Genomic DNA, 13199 nt, shown 5'->3' on the forward strand with positions numbered 1-13199 from the left:
TTAGAGTAGAGTGTGAGAAAGGAGGAAAGAAAAAATTGGAACACAAGGTTTTGCAAGGGTGAATGTTAAAAATTATCTTAGAACATGTTTTGAAAATAAAAAGCTTTAAAAAATAATAAAAAAAACCATAAAGTATCAGGCAGCATAATGTCTCTCAATAGTGTATTAATATACTTAGCCTTCCATAGCATAATGTCTCTCAACAGAGTCTTAATATACTTAGCCTTCCATAGCTCCTCCAAAAATTATTTCTCTTTTCCCACCTTATCTCTGTTATTTTTACATGTAAAGTGTAACTTTGGAACTGCTTGATTTGCTTTTCTCTTATTATAAGTAATTTGAGATATTTTATATGATTGTTGACCTCTTCCTTTCTTTTTTGTGGTGATTATTTTCATGATTTTAGAAGCCATTGTGTTAACATTCATATAAATACTATTAGATGTTGGTATAAAAAAAGATGAATTTTTTTCTTTCTAGGAGAAGCTTAAAGTTATTAAAGGAGTTTCAAAGTTTCCTGAGGACATTCTGTCCTGTTTTTCTTATCATGTATAATTCTGGGCCTGAATTGTCTATTTTTGCTCTGTCCCAGATAGACATAATGATAGATGAGCTCTATAGGTTATCCATTCAACTGAATGTCATAATCTTGGCAACAGACATTCTTCAAGTATTAGTTTTCCTAGATGGATCATATGGCCATAGTTCTGTGTGGTTCTGTATCTTATCCAGAAGACTAAGTTGTAGGGCATTGTTAAAAGACTTTTTTTGAGGAGGATGTTTAGTCAGTGAGTTAACCAACAAACATTTATTGAGTGCTTGAGAAGTACAGAGAAAGGCAAAAGACATTCCCTGCCTTCAATGAGCTCATGTTCTGATGTAATAGCCAATATTCAAAGTATTATTCATCTAAGATATATGCAGTGTAAATGAAAAGTAATCTCAGTGGGAAGGTCCTAGAATTAGAAGTTGAATGGAGGCTCAGGGCTAAGAGTAGGGGCAGGAGAGGATTGTAAAAGGCTTCAAATAGAAAAGTATTTGAGCTGTATCTGGACAGAAGCCAGAAGGAAGAGGTAAAGAAGGAGAGAATTCCAGATATGAGGGACAACAAGCAAAAAAGCATGGAGTTAGAAGATGGAGGGTTGTGTGAAAGGAATGGTACATAGGCTATTATCACTGGATGTAGAGTATGTGGAGAGAAGTAAAGTGTAAGAAATCAAGAAGCTGCCTCTTAATTGATATATTTGAAAGATCAAATAAAAAGCTCATTAAAACATATCCTAAGTAGTAGAGCCAGGATTTAACTGATTATAGGTCTTCTGATTAAAATTCAATAAGCACCCTTTGTGAACCATCTATCACTAGAAACATTACCTTAATTTTCACCATATAGTTGATATGATAGAATATTGATTTTTATTTCTGAATTATTATAACCCTTGAAACTGATCAGATCTAAATACCACTCAATTTTCCATAAAAAAATCACAACAGAATCCTAGAATTTTACATTTGAAAAGGAGAACTTAGGAACCTATAAATATCTATTAGAAAACTACTGTTAGTTATCCTAGAGGTCAGAAAATGAAACATACTTCCCACCTATAATTCACTGGACCTGTTTAAATTGAATTGAGTCCCAGTCTCTAGTTAATTTAGATTAAATATTGGCACAAGATAAGATACTTATAGTCATTCAATAGTTAACAAAAGATTTATTTAGCTATAACAAAAGAAATGATTCATAAAGGATTTAGCTGAGTAAAGCTTCTTTTGGTGAGTTGGATGTTATAGTCTGCCAAGAATCAGAGAGGGCACCTTGTGGTTCTTTTGCACTCAGGTAATGAAAAATTTTATTCTAGGAGGTTCTTTGGAATTATAAAGATAATAGAAAAAAGAATATTACTTATTTTTATTTTTTAAATAGGCACAAAGGAAAAATAAAAAGGAAATTATGTCAATAGCCTGGTCCTTTAGTTTTCTGAGCCAACCAACTCTTAAAAATGGACATTTTCAAGTTTAAGTAAAGTTTGTTTTAATTAATTGTTAATTTAAAAATTCTTTCTATTTAAAATCCCCTACCCTCAAAAAATTCATATTCCCTTAGAGTGAGCAGTATTTTTTCTTTTATATTCCTACAGAGGATATTATATAGATAAGTGGCTAGAGAAAATGCTGTTTAAACTTTGGAATCACATTTATCTTTTTGGTACTATTTCATATTCAATTATGGTATTCAAGTCTTCTGTATCTTCTTGATTGCCAATATGTGCTTTGCATGTGAAAACTTTCTTTCCTTTTCTCTCCTTTCCCTTTCAATATCTCTGTCTTTTATTTTTGAAAACCTTCAGTTTTTGTTTGTTTCCTTTGGGTACTCATCTGGATATTATTCCTATAATTATTGATTTGGAATTCTTCATAATGTATCAGCTGTTGTAATTTTTCCCCTAATTGGTTTAGCTTAACAGTTTTTTCTTTATTGCCAGGGAGGATTTACCCTGAAAGTGCAGCAAAAGTTAATGAATATCAAGTTGGCTATGTTATTGCCCTCCCTCCCCGCCCCCAAACACATCACACATATTTTAAATTGGCTAAAGTGCCTTTTTAAAGACAAATTCAAAGATTTTCATTTTCATTAACATATAAAAGAAATTTGTAAACGTCAAAAAGGGGCTTGAGAGTCAAATTTGTGAATTCATAAACTCTGTACAGAAATCCCCACCTGGATCTCATTTTTCTCTTTCCCTTGTCACTCTTCTACAATAATACTACAAAACCTCACACATATGCTCTTCTCTAGCAATTTATGACAATTTGCCAATGTTATAGGGTATTTCCTGAGCTTTATCATTTAAATGAGGCCTATGTGCCAACCAAATAGTTCTTTGGTCCTCATGTACCTGAGGCATGTGAAGAAATATGTTTGATGTATAAACTCCTTGACTTATAACTTCTTTTTTCTTCTCTTCCTGTCTTTTGCAAAGTAGAAGAAAAGAAATTAAATAGAATTGGATAGAGGACTAAATGAGTGAACTTACTGATAATACTTAGGTTGGACTAATAATAGGAGTAATAATAATAATAATACTAATAATGATTAGGAAGTTCTTTCTTTGTAAAAGAGTAAAATATTGAAGAGTTATAGGTTTAGTTAATGGAAATTTATCATATGCTATATTTTCATTTGTTATATAACAAATATAAACTAAAATAAGATTCTAATTCCAATTGATCTATTTTTGATCTTTTGTGAATTTCTTTAAATTTTGTTCTTGGCCAGATCTATAATTTCTTCAGTATAGTTAGTCTCTAGTATGGAAATTCCTTTCACAGATGAAAATCAGACATTCACCTGCAATTTATGGTCTTAGAAATATGTCTAGAGCAGGGATAGATTAAGTGCTTTGCCTTGGAAACTTTTACTATAATTTTATAGTGATAAATGATCAATTGAAAAATACCCTTGGAGGCAGGGTTAGTGGGCAATGATTTTCATGAAAATTCTACTTTAATATATAGGAAGAAAAAAACATAGAATAATGTATTACTGAAGCTTTTTTTTTTACTTCTTGATATCATATATATATATATATGTATATATATATATATATACATATATATAAATTTAAAAAAAACCTGCATTAATAGTACTGTTTCTGATACAATTCTCTTTCCTGTTATTCTTTGTGTCTTGATATATTTCTATTTATTAATGACTATTAAGTTTATAATAAAAATATTTTTAAAAAAGAGATATCCTTTATTATTATTATTATTAAAGCCTTTCATTTTCAAAACATATGCAAGGATAATTTTTAATAGTCATCATTGCAAAATCTTGTATTCCAAATATTTCCCTCTATTACTCCCACTCTCTCTCTTAGATGGCACATAATCTAATATATGTTAAATAAGTACAATTCTTTAATAAATATTTCCTCAATTAAAATGCTGCACAAGAAAAATCAGATCAAAAAAGGAAAAAATTAAGAAAGGAAACAAAATGCAAACAAACAACAACAAAAAGAGTGAAAATATTATGTTGTGATCCACATTCAATCCCCAGAGTCTTCTCTCTGGATGCAGATGATTCTCTCCATCACAAGTCTATTGGAATGGGCCCATTGTTGAAAAGAGCCAAGTCCATCACAGTTGATTCTCACAATCTTGTGTGAACAATGTTCTCTTAGTTCTCCTCATTTCAATTAGCATCAGTTCATATAAGTCTCTCCAGGTCTCTCTGAAATCATCCTGCTGAACGTTTCTTATAGAAGAATACTATTACATAACATTCATATACCACAGTTTATTCAGCCATTCTCCAAATGATGAGTATCTACTTAGTTTCTAATTTCTGGCCACTACAAAAAGGGCTGCCACAGACATTTTTGCACATGTGGGTTCCTTTCCCTCCTTTAAAATCTCTTTGGGATATAAGCCCAGTAGACACTGATGGATTAAAGGGTATACACAGTTTGATATCTCTTTGGGTATAGTCCCAAATTGCTCTCCAGAATAGTTGAATCAGTTAATAACTCCACCAACAATGTAGTAGTGTCCCAGTTTTCCCACATTCCTTCCAAGATTTGTCATTATCTTTTCCTGTCATCTTAGCCAATCTGAGAGATGTGTAGTGATACCCTACAGTTGTCTTAATTTGCATTTCTCTAATCAATAGTGATTTAGAGCACCTTTTCATATACCTAAAATGGTTTTAATTTCTTCATCTGGAAATTGTTTGTTTGTATGCTTTGACCATTCAACAATTGAGTTATGTCTTGAATGCTTATAAATTTGAGTCAATTTTCTATATATTTTGGAAATGTAGCTTTTATCAGAACCCTTGAAAGTAAAAAAAAAAAAAACTCCCAATTTATTGCTTCTCATCTAATCTTGTCTTCATTGGTTTTGTTTTATACAAACCTTTTAACTTAATATAAACATAATTATCAATTTTGCATTCCTTAAGGTACTCCAGTTCTTCTCTGTCCACAAATTCCTTCCTTTTCCATGAATCTGAGAGGTAGACTATTGTAGAGAATGTTCCCCTCCTTCTAAGATTAATCAAGGGTGCATTTAAGCTTGAGATCATGAGAAATCATAAGGTCCTGGCACATTTACTGGAACATTGTAAACTTCATACAAGATTGAGTCTCCAGAAAATAACAACATGCTTCAGAGAATTAGATGATAGAAAATAAAAACCAGGGCTGCTCACAGGATAATGCTTTTCATAATTTATGCTTTTAAGATATATAAACAGCATGATTTCTCTTAATAAATGGCTCTGTTGAATTATCAGCAACTCTGTCTCCTTATTTTCAACCACCACTAGCCCATTTGTCAAATAGTGAGTTTTTATCCTAAAAGCTGGGGTCATTGGGTTTGTCAAACACTAGAGTACTATAGTCATGGACTATTGTATCTTGTGAAATAATCTATTCCACTGATCAATTATTCTATTCCTTAGCCAGTACGAAATGATTTTGATGACCATTGTTTTATTGTATAGTTTCAGATCTGGCACAGCTAGGCCCCTTCATTAGCATTTTTTCATTAATTCCCCTGAAATTCTTGACCTTTTGTTCTTCCAGATGAACTTCATTGTTATTTTTCTAGCTCTATAAAATGATTTCTTGGGAGTTTGATATGGCACTAAATAAGTAGATTAATTTAGGTAGTATTGTCATTTTTATTATATTCTCTTGGCCAACCCATGAGCACTAGATATTTTCCCAATTGATTCGATTTGACTTTATTTGTGTGGAAAGTGTTTTGTAGTTGTGTTCAAATTGTTCCTGTCTTTGCCTTGGCAAGCAGACACTTAGATATTTTATATTATCTGCAGTTATTTTAAATGGAATTTTAATTTAATTTAAATGGAATCTTTGTATCTCCTGCTGCTGGACTTTGTTGGTAATGTATAAAAAGGCTGATGATTTATATGGATTAATTTTGTATCCTACAACTTTCCTAAAGTTGTGAATTGTTTCTAGTAGTTTTTTAGTTGATTCTCTAGGGTTCTCTAAGAATACCATCATATCATATGAAAATAATTATAATGCGGTTTCTCATTACTTACTCTGATTCTGTGAATCTCTTTTTCTTCTCTTATTTCCAACACTAGCATTTCTAATACAATATTGAATAGTAATGGTGATAATGGGCAACCTTTTTTCATCCCTGATCTTATTGGGAATGTTTCTAGTTTATCCCTATTATATATGATGCTTGCTGATGGTTTTAAATAGTTGCTATTGATTATTTTAAGGAAAACTCCATATATTCCTATATTCTCTAGTGTTTTTTGATAAGAATGGATGCTGGATTTTGTCAAATGCTTTTTATGAATCTATTTAGATAATCATATGATTTTTGTTGGTTTGATTTTATGTAGTTAATTATGTTAATAATTTTTTTCTAACATTTACAATTGTGTATTACCTATGGATCTGACATTCCTGATATAAATCTGAGTTGGTCATGGTATATTATCCTGGGAACTAATACACCTGTATCATCTGCTATAATCAAGGAGAATATTCTTGATGCCATGCAGTATATTCCTATTTGAAGCATGGCTTCTCTATAAAACATTACTAATAAATATAATTCAATCTCCACTAAATTTCTTCTAATTATCCATCTTTTATGGGGCAGCACAATCAATTTTTGAAATTTTTGTTTTACCTTAAAACGTGTATGAAGGAGTGGTTGTTGTTTGAAATCATGTTGGTTGGAGAGTGACCCTGATGCAATGTGACCTAGGAGTAAGGAAATTTTGAAGTGATTAAAATCACCTCATAAAACTAGCTGTTATTTAAAAAAGTAGGTTTGAATGTGTAAAGTGGGGTTCATTTAGTTTTTGGACATTTTTGTTTATTTAAAGAGAAAGAGAAAATAAGGAGATTTGAAAGGAGAATACTGGGTTGATCTCAAAGAAAAAATATCTGTCAGATGAAATGAGCTCATTGAAAGTAGCACTAACTGAAGTATTTTGTTTTCTAGCACCACATTTAAATATCATTTTTGTACACATTTTGAAGGTGATTGCTAGAAAATTAAAACATTTTGGTTAACAATTGTGTATTGCTTATGGATCTGACACAAATAAATTTTATTTTTATACTAAATGACGGTATCATTTTTAAAAAGAAAACCATAACTTTAAGGAGGAATTAACAGTTGGAGACAGAAGTTGAATATAGAAGCAAAAACACATAAGTGCAGGGGAGAAGTAAAAGCAGATTGTCTTAAAAAAAGAGCAGAGAAGGAAGAATAGAAGAGCAGCTGTCTTGAGCTAATACCAGACAAATCCAGCTATCTGGAAGAAATTCGTCTTTGCATTTGTTAACATGGAGCTGCTGTAATTGGAGAACTGTCCTGCTCTTTGAAAAAAAAAAAACCGTCATTGGAAAAAAAGCCGTCTTCTGTCTTTTGAACAGCTAGCTGGGGAAAGAGTCTTTTCCTGCCATCTATCACTCTCGTGAAAGGGGAAAAGTTCTCAAAGCCTAAACAATGAATTGATTTTGTACACACACACACACACACACACACACACACACACACACACACATCTATTCAAACCTACACATATGCACATTCATACCTGTTTTTTTAATAAGTTAGTCTTATGAGGAACTTTTAATCTCTTCAAAGTTTCCTTACATCTAGGTCACACGACTTCAGTTGCTACTTGTCCTTCATCATTGAATAATTGTCACCCTCAGTCAAACTGAGATCTATTAAACACCTTAGCTTCAAAAGACCAAAGTCTCCTATTTCATCCAGGGCCATCTCCAGTCTTTCTGACCTAATCTATGCTCTGGAGGGAAAAGTGAGGCAAGTGACCTTGCACAGCCCTCCCTCACTTAAATCCACTTGCATGTTGCAGCATCACCTCCCTAATGTCATGGTCCTCTTTGAGAACAAAGAGAGGTTTAAGGAAATTCTCTTATTGGAGTAGATTAGCATTGCATCAGAACACCGCCTTGGCAACAGCCTTGAAAAGTTGAGCAGTATGTAGGTTTAGGATTGTTCTGATGAAAGAACAAAGAATCCCAATTAAAATTAAGAGGAAAAGTGGAGGTCAGTGCCACGTTCATGCTTGCTGTTTAGTCATTTTCAGTCATATCCAACTCTTCATATTTCCTTGGCAAAAATACTGGAATAGTTTGTAATTTTCTTCTTCATTTTACAGATGAGGGAATTTAGGCAAACGGTTAAATTACTTGCTCAAAGTCACACAACTAGTATCAGAAACAGATCTGAACTCAGAACTTACTAACTCCAACTGTTCTATCTTATGCACCACCCCACTGCACATATAAATAAAATGAACTAATCATTTTTTTAAGAAGCAAATATTTTATTACACTGCTGACAATGGGCTAATTTCCAAAAAAGGGAGCTTAGTGACAATAAGGGGGAAAAATACCATATCAAGGAGAAAAGATAACATAAGGCAGGCTCAATCCTAATGTACTAGTTATAAGAAGGAGAAAGTTGTCATAAGATGGACTATTCTTAATGAACCTATGATTCCAGAAGGCAGGCTAAATTCTTACAGACATGAGTCTAGGAGTCAGGGGAGGGGTGAAGGGGTGGAAATGAAGGTGGATTATGCCATTAATTGTCACACTAACCCTAAAAAAAGGTAGCCTTTTAAAAGGGGTTAGCTAGGGACTAGTTTTAAAAACCAAAAGTAGAATCCTGGAGAGCTAAAGAATGTAGTAGACATGGTAGCATGAAAGAAAAACCAACATAATCTAGCCCCAAAATTAATTTACCTCTAAGACTTAGTCTTCACCTCTGAGGAGTGAGAGATCTCTGAGTGTAAAAAAGAAGAGATAAGTAATTCCAGCTACTATCCAGAGATAATAGAGGACCTATTCATAATAAATAATAATAATAATGATTCCTTTTTCCTAGATTCAACTGTAACTACTTCCATGCTGACCTCAACTCTCAGCTGAAAATTATATCTCCTTACTCACATTTTCTAAAACACTTTCCTTGAAACTTTTCTTTGTCTTCATAGGAGAAAGGGGGAGAGAGAGGGAAAGAGAAAGAGAGTGGGGGAGAGAGGGGAGGGAAGAAGGGAGGGAGAGGAGGAAATAACATTTCCCTTGTGAGACAAGAAATTTCTTTATGGAATAGACTATGTCATTTAAAAAAAAATTCTGCCTACCTTGGAAACACTTTTATCTAGCAGATGCAATAATTATTTGATTTCTTTTCTTTTCTTTTTATTTGAGTAGACACACTTGTGCTGGAACTTCTACTAGTGCAAATCAATATCTTCTGTATATACTCAATTTTCTTAGTTACCTGGGACACTGAGAGGCTAAGTAATTTGCCCAAATTCATAATCCTGTATGTCAAAGATGAAACTTGAACCCAGGTCTTCTTTACTTTTAGATCTACTATAACATGTTGCCTTGTAATTAGTTGCTGAATTTTAAAAATACATTATATTTGTTTATATTTTGATAGCTTATGAAGAAATCATGGTTCAGAGAGATTAGATTACCTGCACAGAATTGAATCAAATTGAGATATGCAAAATATTGTCTGAGAATATTCAATGGGGTTCTACATGCATGTTCTGTTAAGAGATTTTGAAGCTAATTGGGATGAATGAAAGTTTCAAACATTTGTGTTCTGTGTAGGGGCTACTGTGGCAATGAACCCCAGGCTATGGATCAAAATGTGCTGATGGGAGAGCAAGAGAGAATTTGAAAAGAGGATAAAAGAGGGAATAGTTCCTATATCTGAGAGCTTTAGAGTAGAACTGCTAGACTTTGTATAAGGAGTAGTTATTTGTCATTTCTGGCAAGTGCCAAGATCAATAGAAATATTGGCAATATCAATGGCACAGCCAATAGTAAAATCTCTTCTAATGTTAGCTTTCTTTTTGAAATTTCTGGTTTCAATGGTATGGAAATCTAAAGCTTTAATATATGAGTAGATCTCGAAGAAGCTCATAATCCCTTCCCTAGAGCAAGAGATAGTGCTTTCAAATATTATCTTAATATTTACTTTTTCTTCTCTCTTAAACATAAAAAATCCATGTTATATTGTATTCTGATCAGACCTTGAATATTGTGATCAATTTTAAGGTTATGATAATAATAATAATAAGGATAATAATAACTAGTATTACATAGCTTTTAAAAGTTTGCAAAATCTTTACAGGTGTTATTTTATTAACTACCCTGAGAGGTTGGTACTAATATTAATCCCATTTTATAGATGAAGAAACTGAAGGAGACAAAGGGCCTAGGTACTCACCCAGGGACATAGAATTAGTAAGTGTCTGAGGTCACATTTGAACTCAAGTCTTCCTAACTACAGATTCAGTACTCCATCTAGTATATAACCTAGCTGCCAAATTTGAAAAATGGCATTGCTAAGTAGTGGGTAATCCAGCAAGGGCAACCAAAATGGTGACAAGCTTTAAGATGATAACAAAGGAGGATCAGAGGAAAAGAAGAAACAGAAGGTTACATGATAATTTTCTTGAAGTTGGTGAAAGACTAATATGTGAAAGAAAGAATTTGACTATTATAGTTAGTTCCATAGGGAGAAACTAAGAGCAAAGGCTGAAAGTTCTAAAGAGATAATTTATACTTAATGTAAGAAAAACTTCTGGAAATTAGACTTGTCTAAAAGTGGAATGGGTTTCATTGGTAGGTAGTATATTCTTCAGTAGGAGGTCTTTAGTCAAAGACTGAGTAATCAATTGTGAATGATCAACTGTTGGGTAAGTTGTAGATAAGATACTTTGGGGCCTGTGGTTTGGACTAAATGGCCACTAAGATTCTTTCTATATCTATCATTCTGTCCCTAGCCTTCTTTCAGTCTAGCCCCATAATAATTGCTTAAGACCAGGCTTTATATTAAACTTGTGGTTGCCAATAGCCATTTGGTAAATATAAATTTCAAACCCTGTCTAGGCCTGTGCAGAAGTTTTAACTACTGTCACTATATAGATTCTCTTAACCCATGGATAGATATTATATAAATAATTTTATGCAAAAGTTTCCCAAGTACAGACACATTGCTGAGATAATTAGATTATGTTTATTATTATATGATTATTATAAGGATGATAATGGTTTACATTCAATTGGCCCTTGGGTACTTTTTACTTCTCATTACATATGTTCCAGATTTTGTAACAGCATTTGTGGCTAGTGATGACTTGAAATATGGTCATTGAAAGACGTTGACACCTACCAGTTAAGCCACTTATGTGAAAGTCAAATGAACATGAGCATCGTTCAGAGAAGACCCATTGTCTCAGGAAGAAAACTGCAGTAGCATGGTATAACAGGACTGTATTATGAGCCAAAGGAATAGACATGAATGAAGGTAAATCCTATCTATAGAAGTGTCCCAAAAAATAAACTGGTGTAGTTTATTTTTATCTCCTTCCATTAGAAAGTGAGCTTCATGAGAATAAGTATTTATCTTGCTTTTCTCTATATATTCTTTTACTTAGCATATTGTATGCATTTAATAGATGCCCATTCATTTACCTCTAAAATTGCAAAGAATGTGACAAAGCTACTAAAAAGCTCTTGAAAGATGATTTTTAAAAATGAGAGCAGAAATATGATAAATAACCTTTCCTTCTTACAGACTAAGAATTATTAATTTTTTTGATGTGTCATAAGCAGCTTGGTAAAACCTAAAGAACCCTTCTCAGGGAAAAAAATATATATGTCTATGTTGAAATATAAAGTCCTCAACAAATGCACAGACTCCAGTTTAAGGACTCTTATTACCTATATGCTTTAATTATTATTATGTATAGCTTCATTGCCTTTGAAGAAAGGCATGAGGGAATGCTGAAAAGTAGAGGCCAAAGAAATATTGCCACTGTAGAACCACAGGTCTCCAACAAATGCATATAATTCAAGTGCATTCACTGGTAGAGAAATTGGATTTGTCTTGTCTCCCAATCGCCTCAGGATAACACTAGAATTATACAAACACTGCTATTGACTTTAGGTTAAGCAACAACCCCCAAACCTGAACACATCTGTCATTGGCAGATGCTGCTAATGCTTCATAATTGCTACCACTGAGCAGAAAGGGTGATTAGACATAACCAATAATTTGTGTTATGTTGTGTAGTTCCATTTTATCTTTTTGTTTACAGAACTATTCATGATTTAATCCTAGTCCTACTGAATGCTGGAGAGGACTATAATTCAAATTCCCTTTTTCTTGAGAGCTTTTTCACACAAACATATTTAAGGCTCCTGAATATATTTATTTTTGGAGAATGGGGGAGGCATGATTGATAGTATATGATAATACTCCTGTTTTATTTAAGCAATAGCTCTCTTAAGAACAAAAAGAAGGCTTGTCCAGTCGGGGGCAAAGCCAATCTTTGCTCCTACAATGTTTCTCTGAGATATGCTTACTTTCCCCATAGGAATATGTAAAGGATACACATACACACATATTTATGTATAATATGTACATATTATGTACATTCAGGATAACATATAGTTAATGACCATTGGCATTCATTATAGATAATTGATTCCCCCAACTTTCAGCACAGAAATTTGAATTATAAAGCATTTTGTATGACTGCTTCTTGAATCAAATGCCTAATGGCATTATGTGCCATATTACTTAGAGCCTGTAACTCTGGAAGTCTCAATATGTAGATAAGGAGGGAGATGGGAGGAAAACTTAATTCTGGGATGATTTTCTTATCTAGTACTACTTAATCATAGAACATGTATGGTCCTTTCAAAATAAGTTGCATAAAAACATGACTGCTGGAACTATCTTTTAGCTTCTTATCTTTCTGGAAATAGTCCTGACTGAAGGCAAGTGAATAATGGGGGGCGATTGCAAGGTGTCTGTTTTTTCTCTAATCTAACTTTAGGATCAATTGCTTACTAAAGCATTTTGTGGTTTTCCTTATCATAGATCAGAGATGTCAAAAACAAACAAACAAACAAACAAACAAACCCATGGGTTGCACATTCCAAATGCAACCAACCAAATTAAAATTGAATTGGAAAATATTTAATAAAGATTATAGAAATACAGTAAGTTCAACTGGCTCAGAAGAACTGATTGTTAAATTTTCATCATGACCATTTATAGCTGACATTAGTAAATGCTACCAATTAGGGATTGATTTGTTGTTTTGTTGATTGTTTGGATTT

The sequence above is a fragment of the Antechinus flavipes genome, chromosome 3, assembly GCF_016432865.1.
Source record: "Antechinus flavipes isolate AdamAnt ecotype Samford, QLD, Australia chromosome 3, AdamAnt_v2, whole genome shotgun sequence".
Classification (NCBI taxonomy): domain Eukaryota; kingdom Metazoa; phylum Chordata; class Mammalia; order Dasyuromorphia; family Dasyuridae; genus Antechinus; species Antechinus flavipes.